We start from the raw sequence: 17473 nt of genomic DNA, 5'->3' as shown, positions 1-17473 counted from the left end.
ATTGTTAAAGGATAATTCCTGCTGAAATGGTGAACCAGGGTGCTAAAATAAGGCAACATTTTAGAAAAATGATTAGTAAGTATTAGATAATGAACACGAAGCTGACTTGTTTCACAGAGAGTGTTGAACAGTTAGGAGATACTGGTTGGGAAGCCTAAATCTGGTATATTATTGGTAGGTATATTTCTGTTCTAATCTAACTCCGTAGAAATTGCAGAAGCCATATTAAGCTCTTCTTCAATTTGTTTCATACAGATAAAAGAATTTGCATCTCATGACTCACATATTTCCTGTTGTATCTTTAATACAGCCATTTTTAGTATTTTTCTTGCCTCTTTCCTCTATTGGTATGCTTAGAGAGTCTGTGTGTAGGAGCTTGTTATTTCACCCATGAGGCAAGGAGGAGTTCAAATCAATAGCAGTGTGTTGTTGACACTAAATGATGTTTCTTCTTGCCACAATAAGACTTGATTTTGTCATCCTAATGATGCTAGCTTGCTTCACAGAATAGGGATCAGCACTCTCTCAAATCAAACTTTACAAGTTTAAAAAGAAGGAAATACTAGAAAAATAATCCAGTATTTGTGACCAAACATATGCGTTGGCTTTGTAAAATGAATATTCAAGTTCTGTTTCATTTTATAGGGGAGCTGCTTTGCAAGGCATTTTGGAAGTCTGTTTTAAGGGATGTAGGATTGATCAGAGCTGACACTGATGAAAGTCTCATCTTTTAAAAAGATGTTGCAGACATTATTTAAAATATAAGTTCACATGAAATAAAGGTCTTAGTAAGACCTTGGCTAAAAAGACCTAGCAAAACAAGAAGCTTCAAGCTAGTAGAAATTCTGTGTTTCACAGAAAAATCTTTGCAGCACTGCTTAGAAAGAGAATGTCTGCAAGAGGGAGTAAGTACAATCAGCAAGACATTACCAGGCCTAGTCCATGATTGCAGTGTACGGCATGGTCCAAAAGGAAAAAGCAGTTGTTCCTGACTCAGACTAAGAATCACACAGGGAGGCTGCAGCTATAGGAAGATGAAAATTTGGGAAAAATGGTGTAACCATGGTAAGCAATATTATGATGGTAGGAATTTCCTGGCTTAATATTGGTAGAAACAGTGGGTTATTAAGAGCACAGGGTCTTTTGTGATGGACATCTGAAAGCAATTACAGAGTTGAATCATTCTATTATATTATCAAAATATCTACCTACTTACAACAATATTTGTGCATTTATTTACATAGTTTTCGTGGTAGGAAAGATGTTACCTTTTTATCTGAAAGAATTTTAAAAGGTATGTCTGCATGATTAAACATTCACATTGTAAATTGTTCTGTTTGCACTGTTATCGTTTTGTATTTTTATGCAAAACATGGTTTCTCAGATGTTCACAGTGTAAACTGCAGTCTAATATTTTTTGATTTTACAATATCTCCCCTTCCCACTTCTTCTATAGGATAGTCATAAAGTCACCTGACATAAACTGTCCATATATTGTGGTGTATTTCTGGAAGAGGAAATACCTCCTGTTTTGCAGGCAGTGAAATAAATCCTCATGAGAATTACAGTAACTAGTTATATTTCAGTAATGGTAGTGAATATTATGTAAACTTCAGGCAATATTTAGTGGGGAGTTTTTTATTTATGTTAACTATGGGGAGTGGGTAGCATCTAAAAGATGACTAGCAACTTGAGAAACATAGCTTGTTGAGTTTATCAGCCTCAAATCCCAAATGTTTTTGCTGATTCTGTTTCATACTGAAATATGTTTTAATTATTTTGCTGATGTCTAGATAAGGAGCACTTTGCAAGTTTGTCTATACTGACAAGACACATCTACCTTGAATGTGACTTACTAGCAGCATGGTAGTAGTCAGAGTATTGCAATCTTGTTCATTCTGGCTCCAGTGCTGAGAGAAGCTAAAAATCAGTTTTTCTAGTGTAACTACCACTTATTTGCATGAAGTTAGTATGCTTGTAGAATACCACCAGCATACCTTGTCCTGCCATGTGCAGGTATAATATCTTACCATATGCATTAAGATGCCTATCAGAAAGAGCCTCTGACATCTTACTGGCGATACAGTGAAGAGTCAAGAAGTTCAATGAAGAAAGTTATCCCTGTGTGGTGACTCTACTGAAGTAGGTTTTTCCTTTCAGCTGAAATTCTGATCTTGTAAACATTCAAGTGTAACTTAAGACAAGCTGATAGTAGCACTGAAGATGATGAATATATTCTCTACAGCATTATATTTAGTAAACATTAATTTTAGGCTATTTCTTTATTCCAGGCACTTGGATTTGACATATGGTTATAGCTGGATTTAACATTCCTTACTCTGTTGTGAGGATAAGCAAACATTAAAAACATCCCTTAGTTACAAAAGCAGCAAAAATATTAAGTGTGAAGAGCTTTATTATTCTTTCTTTTTTGATTGTTGTTTATATTGAGTCTCATGTTTCTGTATGTCAGAGTATGTGTGTAGTTAGTACCATGTTTCAGTTGGTCAGAATTTTAAAAGATCTGAGGCATCTGGGACAGTCCCATATTTATCTCAATTCCAACATTTCATACAAAAGGTTTTAGATTAGTACTACAAAACTTAACTTTCGGTTAGTAAGCTTCAACATGAAATTCATACGACTTAAACTTTTCCATTAACTTTTTTTACTTTTTTCTGGTTTTATATAGTTCATTTTCTATACAGTTTGTTTTGTTTCTCTGCTAGGAAACTCCTTGTCCTGGTGTATCTAAGATATATTTTTTTAGTTGATTCAAAAGATAATTTTCTTAACATTTTCTTTCTCAGTTTCTGAACAGTTTTGTTTACTTTGTTATGCCTACTTGTTCTTAATAAATACCTGTACTAGCTGGAAATGAAAACCTTGGAATTAGGAAGTTTATTTTGGTAACACCTCAAAAAAATTTAAATATTTTGTTTCTCTTTAATCACCTAAAAAAATGCTATTCTTAAAATTTTCTTAGAGAGAGCCTTTATTGTATGCACATGCATGCTATACATTCTTGGAACAATTAGTAAAACGACAGGCACATCTGAAGGCGTATTCTGCATTTTTAGTGAAACATTTTGAATAACTAGCTGATCTATGGAGTAGAGTTGTCCATTGATTCTAAAGATATTTTTTTCTGTGCTCAGACAAATCAAGATGGTAATCATTTATAATTTCTTGCCTTCATGAAAAGGAGTGATGAATAATATGTTTGGAAGGAATGCATGAGTCATGAAATGGTGAGCTGGGCAATCATGGAAAAATTCACTTTAAAAATTTCCTTTTGCTTACCAGTATCTGTAATGTGAGTTCAGTTTTCTGTAACATAATCCAGAAATTACAATGGTAGAGGTTTTAATAAAAACCTTGGGTGGATGAACAACTCCCCTAAGTTGAACTGAACATTGCTTGGTGGGTTATGAAAAGGAATTTTTAAACTCTCAAATAAAAGTGGTTGTGGATACAGTGATCAGAGGACACTCCCTATTCTTACCCCTGTTTGGATGTGAAAATAAAATTCTTAAAATATACTACAGTTAATATGGAATGAATATCGACAGTCTTCAAAGTATCTGCACTATTATGAAACAGCTTTTAAGAGAGCTGTTAAAATATTGATAACTTGGTAGAGCACTTCAAAAACTCTTTCTTATGTTTCAGAGGAAAATCTGTGTAGCCAGTGCACATTTGAACCTTTTTGTGAGATATACACAGAAGAGAAGTTTTGTTACTAAATAAATGGTTCAATTTGTCATAGCTCCACTGGCCAAAAAAAAAAAATCCATCTTATTTTCAGTTTTTCTTCTATACTAAAATCATCAAGGAGGTATTGAATAATTGCACAGCAGAATCAAGCACCTACTCTGAGTCCCGGGCAAGACTCACATAACCAGCTGTTGTTCTCCCTGCAGTGACCTGGGCTAGGCAGCCTAGCATCTGCCTCTGTTTTCTTTTCAGTGACCCAAGCCAGATTTCTTCAAAGTCTATTGCTGATATTTTCCCTACAGTCATTCATGCTAATTTCTTTTACAGGCTACAGCTGGTTTTGAAAGATCTTTTCCATTTTCTTTTCTGACATCTTTCTGTAAATTTAAAGCGGTGATTTTTTTAAATTACCAGGTAATCTTGACCATAGGACTGTTCTGGTTGTCTTCCTTTAAGGTATGTGTCAGCACTGTACGAAAAGGGTAAATTAGATTTACTTTCCAAAGGAAGGTTCAGTCTGGTCCTTACGGAAGAAGAATCCTGATCTTGAACTGAGTTCATTACAGTCATTTAACTTGAGAGAATCAATGTGTTGGTGGTGGCTTGGGATGGAGCAGAGCTCAGAAAAATCCAAAGCAGAAAGGTAGATATTTTGTTCTGTGAACCAACAGTATGAAAAGATTGTGTGGCAAAATGCTCTAAATGAGAAGAAAGGCCTATTAATGATATAAAACTGTTAATTATGGGATTAAGCTGACCTCAGGAAGGCAATATTGCTAAATAGCTAAATGCAAACCAATAAAGTGTAAGTTTGCAATTTTGGAGGAGATGCGGCTCAGCTTTCGCAGTTGCTGCTAATGGAAATTATGGAAAATATTTTAAAAGGACTAATTTTTTTAAAAGTAAAAGAACCCAAAAGATTGTCGTTCTCTTGTTTCTTTTTTTTTCCTGTAAAGCATTCAAATCTTAAAGTAGGAACCAGAGGTTCCTGGCTCTTTGCACATTTATTTTAGGAGAGATCATGCACCTTGCTTTCAGTTTGCAAAATCAAAATTACTTTGACAACTTCAGTTTATGTGGACAAGTGAATAAAAAGTGAAGTAAAAGTGAAGTTTATGTGGGCAACTGAAGTAAAAAAAATACTCTGGCTACTACTGAGTGACTAAATTTTTCTTTCACTGAAAATGCAAGTGATATGGATAACATAAACATTTTAGCCTTTCTAGATCAATACTAAGTTCTTTTTCAGCTACCTTTGTTCTGGGACAGATTGGTTACTGTCTGAATAAATGCTACTCTGCGGTCTAAACTGAAGCATAATAATGATGACTCTTTGGGAGAGCCACTTCAGGGACTGAAGAAAGTAGCCTTGCAAAGCTCCTTCCCTAGCCTTGTGTTTTCACCACTTTTATGCAGTCTGCTGCTTGGACATACAGGCATTCTTTTGCTATGTTGGTTTTAAACTTTATTAATTTTCTGATCTTACTACATTAGTGCTAGTTCAAGGAAGGAGTGAAAAAAAGACAGTTGAAGGGTGTAGGAGACAGTCACTGAAGCAATACTCAGACCCAGTTCTTAAAAATGGTGAGAACAATACTGCTGCCAGATTGATGAAATGCACTGGTATTAATTGCTTACTGTCTCCTTAAATTTCTCTGTATTTTACAACAGCAGGAGTAAAAATTATGTGTTTTACTACTTTTGACTCTAATTTACTCATTTCTGCTGTTCTTGGTCTTCTTCAGAAAGTACAACATTGTTTTAAAAACTTCTCGACACCGGAAAAAATAATGCAAGAAAAGTGCCTGTACTGTTGGAAAAAAATTATTTGTTTGGCTCAATATGATAGGATTTTTCTTAAGTAAGTTCCCTTTGATGCATTCTTTCTTCAGTGTTCCAAAGCTGTCTTAAGGTAAAAATGTATGTGTAATTTTATAAGGCTTAATTGACATCCTCTGTACAGGAATTCAAATTTTATCTTGCAATTTTTCTCATATGCACCTCTATTAGTTCTTCCATCTTTTAAGTCTTTGGTTTTCAACATTTACCTGAATTTTTCCCTTCAAAACCTTTCTTTCTAGTTCTGCTGTTCTGGTACAAACAAGAATGAATGTTCAAACCCCTATTTTCAAAACTCATGCTCTGGTTAGATTCAAGACATCTATATGTCAGTCCGTGTGAATATGTATATTTTGATGTCAAAGAAATATTTTTATGCAATTATTTCATTAAGATCCTGCTATCAACTACAGTGTTTTGTTCACCTGATGCTTTCAGAGCCTTAAAAAAACAACAGAAAAATAATGTGCTTGGCAATATTTGAAAATGTGTATATATATTTTTATTGCCAGTGTTGTATACAAATAACTTGAGCAAAACCTTTTATGCTTTCCTGTAAATCAAATTACAGATTGACATAATATTTAAGGTTAGAAGACTCCAATAGAGATCATCACGTGCAACCTCTTATCTCCATGCAGGCTCAGAGAAAGTTTTTAAGGAGGTTGTCTCATTGGGTTTTGAATATCTGCAAAGGTGGAGCCTTCACAATTGTTCTGGACTACCTGTTCCAGTCTTTGATTGTAAGTAAAAGAAGTTCTTAGTATTTTTAAATTAGTTTCCTTGTATTCATATCCATTAACTTTTGTCTGTTGACTGGTTGCCATTTAAATGAATTAGGCTCAGTTTTCTGCACTCCTTCCCATCAGAAATGTCTAGAAATAGATAAAAGCCCCTGAGCATTCTCCTCTGTGGGCTGAACAGTCCCAGCTCTTTCAATATCTGCTCGTATTTAATATGCTTAAACCCTTAATCACCTTTCAGACCCTTTGCTGGGTGCACTGCAGTAAGTCCATGTTTTTCTTATACTGGGGAGCTCAAAACTGTATTGAGAATTCCAGAAGGATATCACCAATGCTGTCTAAAGAGGAAGAATCACCTCCCTTGACTTTCCAGTAATACACCTGCTAATGATCTTTACCTCTTTGCTGTGAGTTCTCATGGTTGGCTCATGTTCAGCATGGTGTCCGCTAGATTGCTTGGGCTCTTTTCTGCAAAGATCTGCAGATGCTTGGCTCTCAGGCTGTAGCGTGGCACACGGTGTAATTCTTTGTGTTGATTTATGTGAGGCTGACCAGCTTGTAAATCCATGGATCCTCCTTTGTGCTGTTCTTCAATAGAGGAATTGAGTGGTGGCATTTTGTTTACTGATGTGCTTGGGACCCTGCTTTGATCTCTACACTCCTTCACGTATGACTTCAGACCAGTTTGTGTGTCTCTGCTTCAATCTCCTGTATGATTTGTTCTTGTATTTGAGTTCTGCCAGCTGCTGCTTGATCAGCCGTTTAGGTCTTCTACCACATTTGCTCATTTTCATGGTTTTTGGCATGTACTGTTCTTAGGGTTGAAGGAGGACATCCCTGACAATTAAGTTTTCCTGGACCCTTCTCTCTGTTACCATCTGCCATGTGATTCATCCAAGCAGATCCCTGAACAGGTCATAGTCTCCTCTGCTGAAGTCTGGGCTTATGACCCAGCATTTTCTTTCTTACCTCCTCTCAGAGTGCAGAATTCCACCATCTTTTGCTAACTGCAGCTAAGGTCGTCTGCAGCTTCTATATCCCTAATCTGTTATTCTTTGTGTGTAAGTATGGGATCCAACAGAAAGTCTTCCCCTCTACAGCTCCTTGATAATTTGTCATGAACTTGTGGTCCACACACTTCAGAAAACCTCTGGCTTGCTTGATCCATGCTATGTTGCTCCTTTAACCTGGCAAGGTTAAACTGCACAAGGAGAACCAGGTCCTGCAAATGTGAGGGGAGTTGTAGGGAGTGATACCCGAGGAACCGTTCCACTGAGAGATTTGATTGGTAAAGGTAAGAAAAAATAGTGCCTTTTCAAAAGGGAGAAAGGGAGAATATATGGAGTAAGTTAAAAGAATAATTACTTGCTTAATTCATATTAGGAATTTATCTGATTAGATAGAAAGGATTTGGGGATTTAATTTTTACCCAAATACTGTATATGAAGCAGAAGATTAGTGAATATTTTGCTAAATAGCTCAGAAAATTGCAACTAAATATTTTGCATTTCCTCATGCATTATTAACATTGCTTCTATGAAAACATGATCATCCTCACTATTTCTTTTTGACAGCAAATTCCACAAAAAATTCTGCTAACAGATTATTAAATATTTGGAAGGAAGACTCGAGGAGGAAGAGGTCACATAGTAGAATTGTCATAAGCCCTGTGATGCAAGGTTTCATTTTATGATGTTCAGTATTTTTCAGCCTTTTACCTTCAGTTACATTTTTAAAATATATTGTTGTTAGAACTACAACTGTATTTTAATGTTATATCCTTTTTCTTTTTGAAGTTTTTAGAATTGAACAGTTAAAGCATGTTAGAGACCTTGTGTTTGAGCGTATTTGAGCTTTGGAAGTTGCAATGTTCTAGTTTTCTTACATTGTTCTCAAGTAGGTAGTGCGCCCATAATCTTAATAGTCTAAGAACAGCAAACACACAGCTGAAGTGCATTCCATTCATTCAGATAAGAGGCGTTACTTGTTCCATATGGTTGTGTCTACCAACCTGTTAGCTAAAACGTGATTAGAAGTTGAGTTGCTTTCTCTCATGCTGCCTTTGTTATGCTGATTATGAGTATGTTGCTCTCTAAGTCTGGGCATTTCTTTACATAGAGAGTGATTTTTCACTGCAAAGTTGCTGTGGCTTTTATTTGTTGTATGAAGTAGCAAAATGAAGTGGTTTGTGTGATGCTTGTTTGTGCAGAATGCAGAAAAGATCATAGCATATGCTGGTTTTGGTATATAATTATAACTGCCTTATTTCATGGATGGGCTGGATATCCCCCAATATGTGGACAACGTGAACGAGGCCTGCTTCTACTACTAAATAATAATTCTTTACTCTAATCACAGAATGAGCCAGGCTGGAAGGGACCACAGTGGGTTATCTGGTCCAATTTCGCTGCTCCAGCAGAGTCATCCTATGGCAAATGGCACATCTAAATTATTCCTGAATATCCCCAGTGAGGGAGACTTCACAACCTCTGTGTTCCAGTGCCTGGTCACTCACACAGTAAAGTTCTTCCTCATGTTCACGTGGAACTTCCTGTGCGTCAGTTTCTGCCCATTGTCTCTCTGTCCTATTGCTCAGCACCACTGAGCAGAACCTGACTTCATCCTCTTGACATCCTCTCTTCAGATACTTATGCATAATAATGAGATCTGCTCGCAGTTATCTCTTCTTGAGGCTAAACAGGCCCAACTCTTTCATCCTTTCCTTATTACAGAAATGCTCCAGTCCCTTAATCATCTTTCCATCTTCTACTGGACCCGCTCCAGGAGCTTCATATCTTTTTTTTGCTGAGAGGAGTCCAGAACTGGATGCAGCCCTCCAGGTGTGTCCTCACCAGGGCTGAGTAGAGGGGCATGATCACCTCCCTTGCTCTGCTGAAAGTTCTTTTTTTTAATGAACATCAGATTCCCCTGGTCTTCTTGGGCAAACTGCTGGCTCATGGACAGCTTGCTGTCCACCAGGACAGCCAGGTATTCTTCTGCAGAGCTGCTTTCCAGGCCCACAGCCTGTGCTGTTGCATGGGATTATTCCTCCCTAGGTGCCAGAACATGCATTTGTAGTAGTTCTTGAGTTTTAGAAGGTTCTTCCCTTCCCATCTCTCCACTCTGTTCATGTCCTTCTGAAGGGTTGCACAGCCCTCTGGAGTATTGGCCACTCCTCCCAGCTTTGTGTCATCAGTGATCTTGCTGGGGAGGCATCTGCCCCTTCATCCAAGTCACTGATGAACAAGTTCAACAATATTGGGCCCAGAACAGAACTCTGATGAGCACCAGTGGTGACAGGCCTCCGACTGAACTGTGTGCCACTGATTACAAGCCTCAGGTTCAGCCAGTTCTCAATCCACTCCACTGTTGACTCATCCAGTCCACTCTTCCTGAGTTTGCCCATGTTGATATTGTGAGAGTGTCAAAAGCCTCGCTGAGGTCAAAGAGGACAATACTCACTGCACTCCCCTCATCCACCCAGGTATTTGTTTCACTACAGAAGGCATTCGGGTTGGTCATCAAGCATGATTCACCTTCATTGAATCCACACTGACTACTCCTGATCACTTCTTGTGATCCATGTGGATAGAGATGGCCTCCAGAATGAGGTGCTCCAACACTTTCCCACGGATTGAGGTGAGGCTGATTGGCCAGTAGTTCCCTGGGTCCTCCTCCTTGCCCTTTTTGAAGACCAGGGTGACATTTGCGTTCTTCCAGCCTTCAGGCGCCTCTCCTGATGGTCATGACCTTTCAGAGATGACCATGAGCAGCCTAGCCGTGGTGTTCTCTAGCTCTCTTAGCACTCCTGGACGCATCCCTCCAGGGCCCATGGACTTGTTGATGTCACGTTTAGCTAGGTGTTCTCTAACCCAATTCTCTTTGACTAATGGAAAGCCTTCCTTCCAACATTCCTTTACCCTGGTCTCTTGGGTCTGAGATTTCTGAGGTCTGCCTTTGTCAGTGAAACCAAGGCTGACCCCAACTTTCCCATCACCAATTAGGCATTCTCTGTTAGTATAAGGCTGAGCAGCCAGCACACTATTCTTTGTGGGATCCTCTACTACCTGTCTCACACAGTTGTCACCAGTGCTTTTCCAGGAACCTCCTGGACTGTGAGTGCTTTACTGTATTCTTCTCTAGCATACCTCAGGGTAGTTGAAGACCCCCACAAGAATAAGGGCCTATACCTTTGAGGCTGCTCTAGAAGGCTTCATCCACTTCCTTGTCCTGATCAGGTGTCCTGTAGCAAACAGCCACAGCAGTGTCACCTGTGCTAGTCTGCCCTTTTATCTTAACCCATAAGCTCTCAACTCACTCATCGTCCATCCTAAGACAGAACTGAATGCATTCCATGTGTTGTCTCACATAGAGGGCAATTTCACCACAGTGCCTTCCTGGTCTGTGACTCCTAAACAGCGTGTAGTCCATCATGACAACATTCCAGTCAGGAGCTCTCCTACCACATCACTGTAATCTCATTGAGACCAAAGCCCTTTGATCTCAATTGCACACCTGTCTCTTATTTTTCCAGTTTGTTTCCCATACTGCTTGCATTGCTTTACAGCACTTTCTATAAAATATTTGATCATGTTAATATCCTAGTGGGGGTGAAAAGGGACACCCTCTCATCCTGTGTTGTGGTTATGGCTTTGGATTCTTGTACTCACTGATGGTATCTTCTCTTAAGCCTCCTTTTGCTGCCTTGGTGATGCCTATAGGTTTCCTTTCTCACACCTCGTGTCTGTCAAGCCTGGCTATGTCCCTCTTCAAATCTAGTTTAAAGCTTTTTCAGTGAACCCTGCTGACTCCTTTGCTAAAGTCTGAGCTAATGTCATACTCCCCAAGTCACTTCCTATCTAATCTCAATTTTTTTCATCTATTTCAGTCATTGAGAATGACTATGTGTGGGAAGAAAAACAGACTTTACAGGAAAATGGACCCGAATGTCTGAGCTGCAATAACGATTTTTTTGTCTTGAAAATTAGACTTTTACACATTGCTGGTTTAACTGAGCTGACCAGCTAAGTGATCCGAATATTAAAACTAAAAATAAAACAAAAGTTGCCTCCTTCAAAAAAAGGGGAAGAAAGGGGCCATTTTTGCAATTTTTTTGTCAAGTATTTCTAAGTTGATGCCCTTGACTTTCTTTGATGAAACCCCTGGGAGTGAACTTTTTGGGTTTGCATTGTGTTTGTTTTCTTTTCCCCAGAGTCTTCTGCAGGTTTCAGGCCTTTCTTACACTTAATTCATTGTCTCAGAGGTTAGGTCAACATCTAGGGATAGTTCAGAGACTGGATTTTAACCTTTACTTAGGTCAAAAAGGTACCAGGTACTTAATAGCTTCCATGGGTTTTTACAGGCATTGTAGAGCTCTCCTTAGCATTTTCCTAAATTAAATTCTCTCTCGTGTGTTTCAGTGTTGGAAATGTATTGTTTAGGGCTTCCATTCAGAAATGTACTCAACAGGATTCATAACTTTGGCTTACCTTTCATACCTTGTACATTGCCGTGTTTTTTGTAATAGTGGACATGGTTTATGATAGCTCAGGTTGAAATGTAGCTCTGGAGAATCTTGGAGGTTTGAGCCTATGCTTTCTGCCAAAATGGTAATGATGGATGCACTGTTGATTTGTATACCTTCAGAAAGTGTTGCTGTGGGAATCAGGAGATGACAAGTTCAATCCTTAACTCACCACCACATACGCTCTGTGGCCCCTCTCTGCCTCACTTCCTTTTGATAAAGTGGAAATGACAGATTTACTGAATGGCAAATACAGATAAAACTGAGTGTTTCTTTCTTCTTCCTCAAGGTTTTGTCAGAATGTACAAATAGCTGTGATGAAAAAAAAGTGAGGAAAGGAAACTAGATTGATGGAGGTGAAAAATCACACCAAGAGAGACTGAGGAAATCTGTGAACCTATGCCTTAGGTGAGGATGTTTTGTCAAAACTGACATTTGCCAACATGATACTTCTTTAGGGATAAATACAAATATGAATTTACACAGTACTTGCTTAGGAGCATTTCTTCAAAGCAGGCGTTATTGGCTGTAGATAGACCCAGAACTGATAGGAGCATGAAGAAATGCAGTTCATTTCTTATATGCTGAAAACTGTGTATGAGAATTTCTTGTACTCTTTGTATTCTTCTAGAGGCAGCAAGGATTTCAGTGAAACTTTCTAATTGTGTATACTAAGGCTGATTTATTCTCCTCCTTGGGCTTGATCCTTCTCACCCCCATTTTTTAATCTCAGACAATTTTTTATTTAACCTTTGAAGAAACACTACTTAAAACAATACTAAATCATTTTTGTGTGAGAGAGGTCATTTTGAGAGTCTGCGATCATATCAATAGCTATAATTGCATTTTATCAGAAAAAGATCAAATATTGAATCCTTTTTCTTGCCAGAATTACTTCAGCCTCTGATTAGCCTATTATTTTCTGTGACCAACTGTCACTTCCAGCACTTTTGCCTTAGAGTATAAACAGACTCCACAGATTTTTATGGTGGGGCTTTTTTGGTTTGGGTTTGCTTGGTTTTTTATGAGAGAAATAAAACTTCATTGTGTACTTGCATTCAGGACTCTTTATTAAGGGAATTGATGTCCAAATCCATTTTTCTCCAAGTCAAAAAGTCCTTGGACTTGTTCAAGAAAGATGCCATAACTCGTTGGCATCAAAAGTTAGACAACAAAACAGCTTCCTGGATCTGTTCATTTATAGGACCTGTGTCTGTACTCTATAAGGAACAGGCAGCTTACTTTGTAATTTTTTTAATTTGTTAACAGTAAATGCTTTCTTATAAATCTAGATAACTGACTGCAATGGCAAATGACTTTTGGCTTAATGATTTGATGCTGGGATCAAGTGTATTTTTGTCTTTGGTAGGCTTCCCAGAGTACGTTCCCTCTGTCTACTGAGACCTAAGGTTTTTGAAGGTGTTTGTGGCCCAGCTTGTGAGGAAAGCATAGAGACCAATACCTAGCCTGTGATTTAGTTCTCCAATTTATGCTTTATTTGTATTATTGCTTTTTTAAAGATATTTTGGATTGTTTCAGAACATCCCCTGTCACAGTGATGAAATACTCAGCCCTTATAACAGTGGCATTCTCTTGAAAATTTTGGGAGGTTGACTTCAGCTTGTGCATGATTGGTTGCAGAGGATCTCGCATTTTAAGTGAAGAAAGGAAATACCCTACTACCGAGTAAAATTTGGAGTACAGCTTTTACAGTCTTACTAAAAAGGTCAATTGAGATTTGAGAAATACATAGGATAATTGCTTTCAAATAAATTATTGTAAATTTTCTGAGTTTGTGAAAATTTTTTGTGTTGTTAAAAGCAGTGTGAAAACATATTTTTATGTCAGCTATTTTGGACTGTACTTTTCTCTGTATTGAGATTAATGTTGAGAAAAAGGGTAAGGCATTTTTGTTATGGCCAATTTATTTTATTTCAGACTGTATTATCATTTGGTGAAAGCCCTATTGATTAGCCTTCATAGCTTTACAGAGCTTTTCTTGTAAGCACTTAAAAGTTTGAGTTGTCTCCATCCCATAGGACAGAAAGAAAGCTGTTAGTACCGTGAAATTCTTCTGTATGTTTCCAACAGCTTGAAGCCTCCTCTTGGAATGCAGAATATTGGCACATTAATGTTATTAACCCCTTTAGTACAAAATGGTTTTGGAAGCAAAAATATTTTTGTATCTTCAAAGTCTAGATTGTTTCTTCTATGTCAGTACAGTTTCTTAAAGGTGAAAAATGTGTTGCTGTGCAACAAACAGATGCTGCTCTAACAATGCAGTACATTATGTGCAAAAATGATCTTGGTTTTAATCATAGATGCTGATTTAATGAGAAAAGACTATCTTACATCAAAAATGGATTTAGGGTGTGATTTTGTTTTCTCTATGTTTTCTCTACATAATTAATAGAAATATGGTACCTTATATATTCTCTTTTAAATTTGAAAATGTACTTTGGTTTTATGCCATTTTATACTCCTGTTTTCTAATTCTGCCTTGTACAATACTCTTTTTTAAATTCCTTTTTTTGTGATATGAACACAAGGGCATTAGTAAATCTTGTATCTTTAGTGCATTTCCTAAGAAAGTATTGCCTTTTTACAGAATCATTATGTTTACGTTTAATCCTTTCATTTTGCGCACGTCTCCTTTTTCATTTATTTTCTAAATGTTTCCTTTCCGGTGTTTTCATCCTGCATTTACCATCTTACATGTGGGACATATAAGATGTTTGTCTGTAAGTAATGTCAGTTTATGGATCAGAAAAACAATGCTCATCAATATCTTCTGACACTATCAGTACTTTATATCTTGAGAACACGCCTGACCCCCTGGGAGCATTTCATTGTTGATATCTTGTCAGTTTAGCTTTCACTTTATTCTGCAGATATTTTGTAACTTTACTTTAGTTGCTAGCTCTAATCCCTTCTATCAACAATACAAATTTTGATTGACAATTTTACTTTTAGATAAAGTCAGATAATACTATACTTGGGGGGGAGAAAGTCTTCATATTGTGTTTTTAATTCCACTGAACCCAGCAGAGTTAAATGTAGTTTGGATGCACAGGGAAGAATTAATGATTGGAAGATACAGAGTTGGTAAATTATTTATTCTGGCCCTGAGGAAGCTGAAAAGCTGAGTGAAAGACTAATAAATCATTTGTGGTAGTGCTGGTTGTCACTTCCAATTATTTTAGACGGTTTTGTGATAAACTGCAGCACCTGCTAGATATCCCTGCACCATCCCTTGATGCTTGCAGTGCAGCTTGTTCAGTCGATTATCAAAGGCAAATTTGTCTAAAGTTTCCTCAGGTTGGAAAGAGAATTACTTTTCTCAGTCACCCCTTCCCCCATTTGTTAAGTTCCTTTTTCATTGCATGCATGTAATAGGCAAAATCAATGATATATGTAGAATTTTATTGACATAATGTACATTCAGGTATGGTTGATTAAACCACTGAGGAACAGGATGAGGGGTGATGTGTCTGTGAGTGTAAATGTACCTTTGAAAAGCTTGCTTGCTTTTATCTTTCTGAATAGCAGTTGTTTCTAAGGTATGAAAACTAGTCCTCTGTTTTTCTTGTCCTCTGGTTTTGAGGATTATGTTGCAGCTGGTGCTGAAGTTACAGAGAAGATGAACTTGAATATCAGTTGACTTGGTCACTTGTTAAACTTTTCTGCCCTTTTATCCAAAAGATCTTAGTTTAAAATCATGATTACATGTACAGATCATACATGATCTGTATGCATGCAACATCTGCATTAATAGATTAAGGCAGAGAAAAGTAGTTGAAAGACTGGGGAAAAGATTTAGGAAGAATGCTGGAGTGATTTTTAAAAAGGGAAAGAAGCAAACTGTTGGAAAGATTAAGGCTGTTGTTAAAGAAAAACTGGATGTGAGATAAAAGGTGAAGAAATAAAGAACTGAGATGGGTTAGTGGAAGGCAGCTCTGTCTTTATACCACTTCACTGAGAATAACACTGTTAGTCATCATCTCATATAGCTGCAGTCTGGACACCCTTTTCTCTGAGACAGAAGAACCAGGCCTACCCTGAAAATACTTGTCTTTCCAAACTGAGGAAGTGATAAAATATAATGCCATTCTATCTGCATTGCTTGCAAGATTCTAGATTGTCATCTCAGAAAAGAAAAATGAGTTTCCAGAAGTTGAGCTCAAAGTTTACATTGTGTGCTGTCTGAAGGATGGGGAGGAGGGAGCTCCTGATTGTTCAAGCGCTTAACACGTTCTATTTCTGCTCATCTTGGGGAAAGAACTGCTAAGGTTTAAAATTGCATTTATATTAAAATAAACTAAGTGCAAAGTAGGCAGCTTAAAGCTGTTGAGATTCTCTTTCATATCTCTGTTACTGGTGAACTAATGCATCTTAACACATAGTGCTGAAGGACTTGCTTGTAGACGTTGAATGCTGTAACTTTTCAGTTACACGGTAAGTTTTCAGTATCTTCTCAATTATCTTCCTAACCTCATCCACCCATATAACACTGAATTCTGAATATTCAGGGTCAGTACAACCTACAGCTCCAATCCTTGCAAGGTGAACAATTCAAGTTTTTAATACTGATTTCTGTTTTTCTGTTACTGGGTCCCAGCTTAGAATTTCAAGTGAAATCTTTGTCATAGGAACTGATGGTATTTTAACACAGATAGTTAGTTCAAGAAAAATCAGAGAAGTGACTGACTAAAATCAAAATTAAAAAGGCTTTGTTTTCTTATTTTAAATCTTGTTCAGACAGACTTGTTTTTTTTCAGACTTGTTCCTTCTGTAGGTCAGGAAGGAATCAGATGAAAAATTCAAGCGCAGCCACCTTGTTTCCCCACATGACTTCAATACAGAGAGAGATCTGCAGAATTTCAGCTCTATATCTGTGAACTTGAGGAAAGCTCCATGAATACATTGGTTCAAATTTCAGCAAGTAGAATCTAGGTGCCAGAAAAACACTCAAAGCTCTGTCAAGGGGTACTTGCTGTCTGTGGGGGCAGGACTTTTTGCTTTTTCCTGGAAGGTTATTTTATTGTATCAGTGTCTGTTATTTGCAGCCAGTGATGACAGTATAGAAATGCAGACTGTAGGAGCAGATTTATATTATTATAATCGTGTTATTATTTGAGAATATTTCTGTAAGCATAGTATGTCTGATAGTAACAGAAAAATCAGTGGAATTATTCCTGCAGCTTGAATCAGCCATTTATTCATGATTTGAACCTAAAGACTTACATGGACATTGATCATCAATTTTTTACTTTCTTAATGTTCACAAGGAAAGGTTGTGTCTGTAGTAAATTTGGCTTTCAAAAAATATATTTTTACTGTAGTAGTTTTGTATTTATTTATTGCTAAACACAACTAGTACATTTCTGCATTTTAAAGTAGTTACATTTACAAAAATATATACATATTGTTTACATGAACAAAATTAATGTTTTTTAAATTTTGCATGAAAATGAAAACCCAGTTAATTTATTTGTAGGACATTTCAAATTCCTGTTCAGTTCACACTGAGTTAAGTGCACAAAGATAGTGATATGTTGGGTTTTTAACATGCATGTTAAATGGGTAGGACAAAAAATGCATTTTGAAATGAAAGTGGATTTCTTTAATGAGATATTTATAATAAACTGAA

The 17473-nt window shown here is 37.2% G+C and overlaps 1 protein-coding gene across 6 annotated transcripts in view; it reads left to right on the top strand.

Moving 5' to 3' along the window:
- TBC1D5 (TBC1 domain family member 5) overlaps positions 1-17473 on the top strand; it is a 316432-nt gene that overhangs the window by 32859 nt on the left and 266100 nt on the right. Inside the window, exon 3 of one of the 6 annotated variants that reach the window (XM_059470498.1) lies at positions 6198-6299. The exons of the other annotated variants lie outside the window; for them this stretch is intronic. The gene's annotated coding sequence lies outside the window, so the exon portion shown is untranslated. The remainder of the gene's footprint in view (positions 1-6197; positions 6300-17473) is intronic. 6 annotated transcript variants of the gene reach the window in all.

The sequence above is a fragment of the Ammospiza nelsoni genome, chromosome 1, assembly GCF_027579445.1.
Source record: "Ammospiza nelsoni isolate bAmmNel1 chromosome 1, bAmmNel1.pri, whole genome shotgun sequence".
NCBI classification, from domain to species: Eukaryota; Metazoa; Chordata; class Aves; order Passeriformes; family Passerellidae; genus Ammospiza; species Ammospiza nelsoni.
Note: the sequence above shows the minus strand (reverse complement) of the source record. Positions and strands in the feature narration are given on the sequence as shown.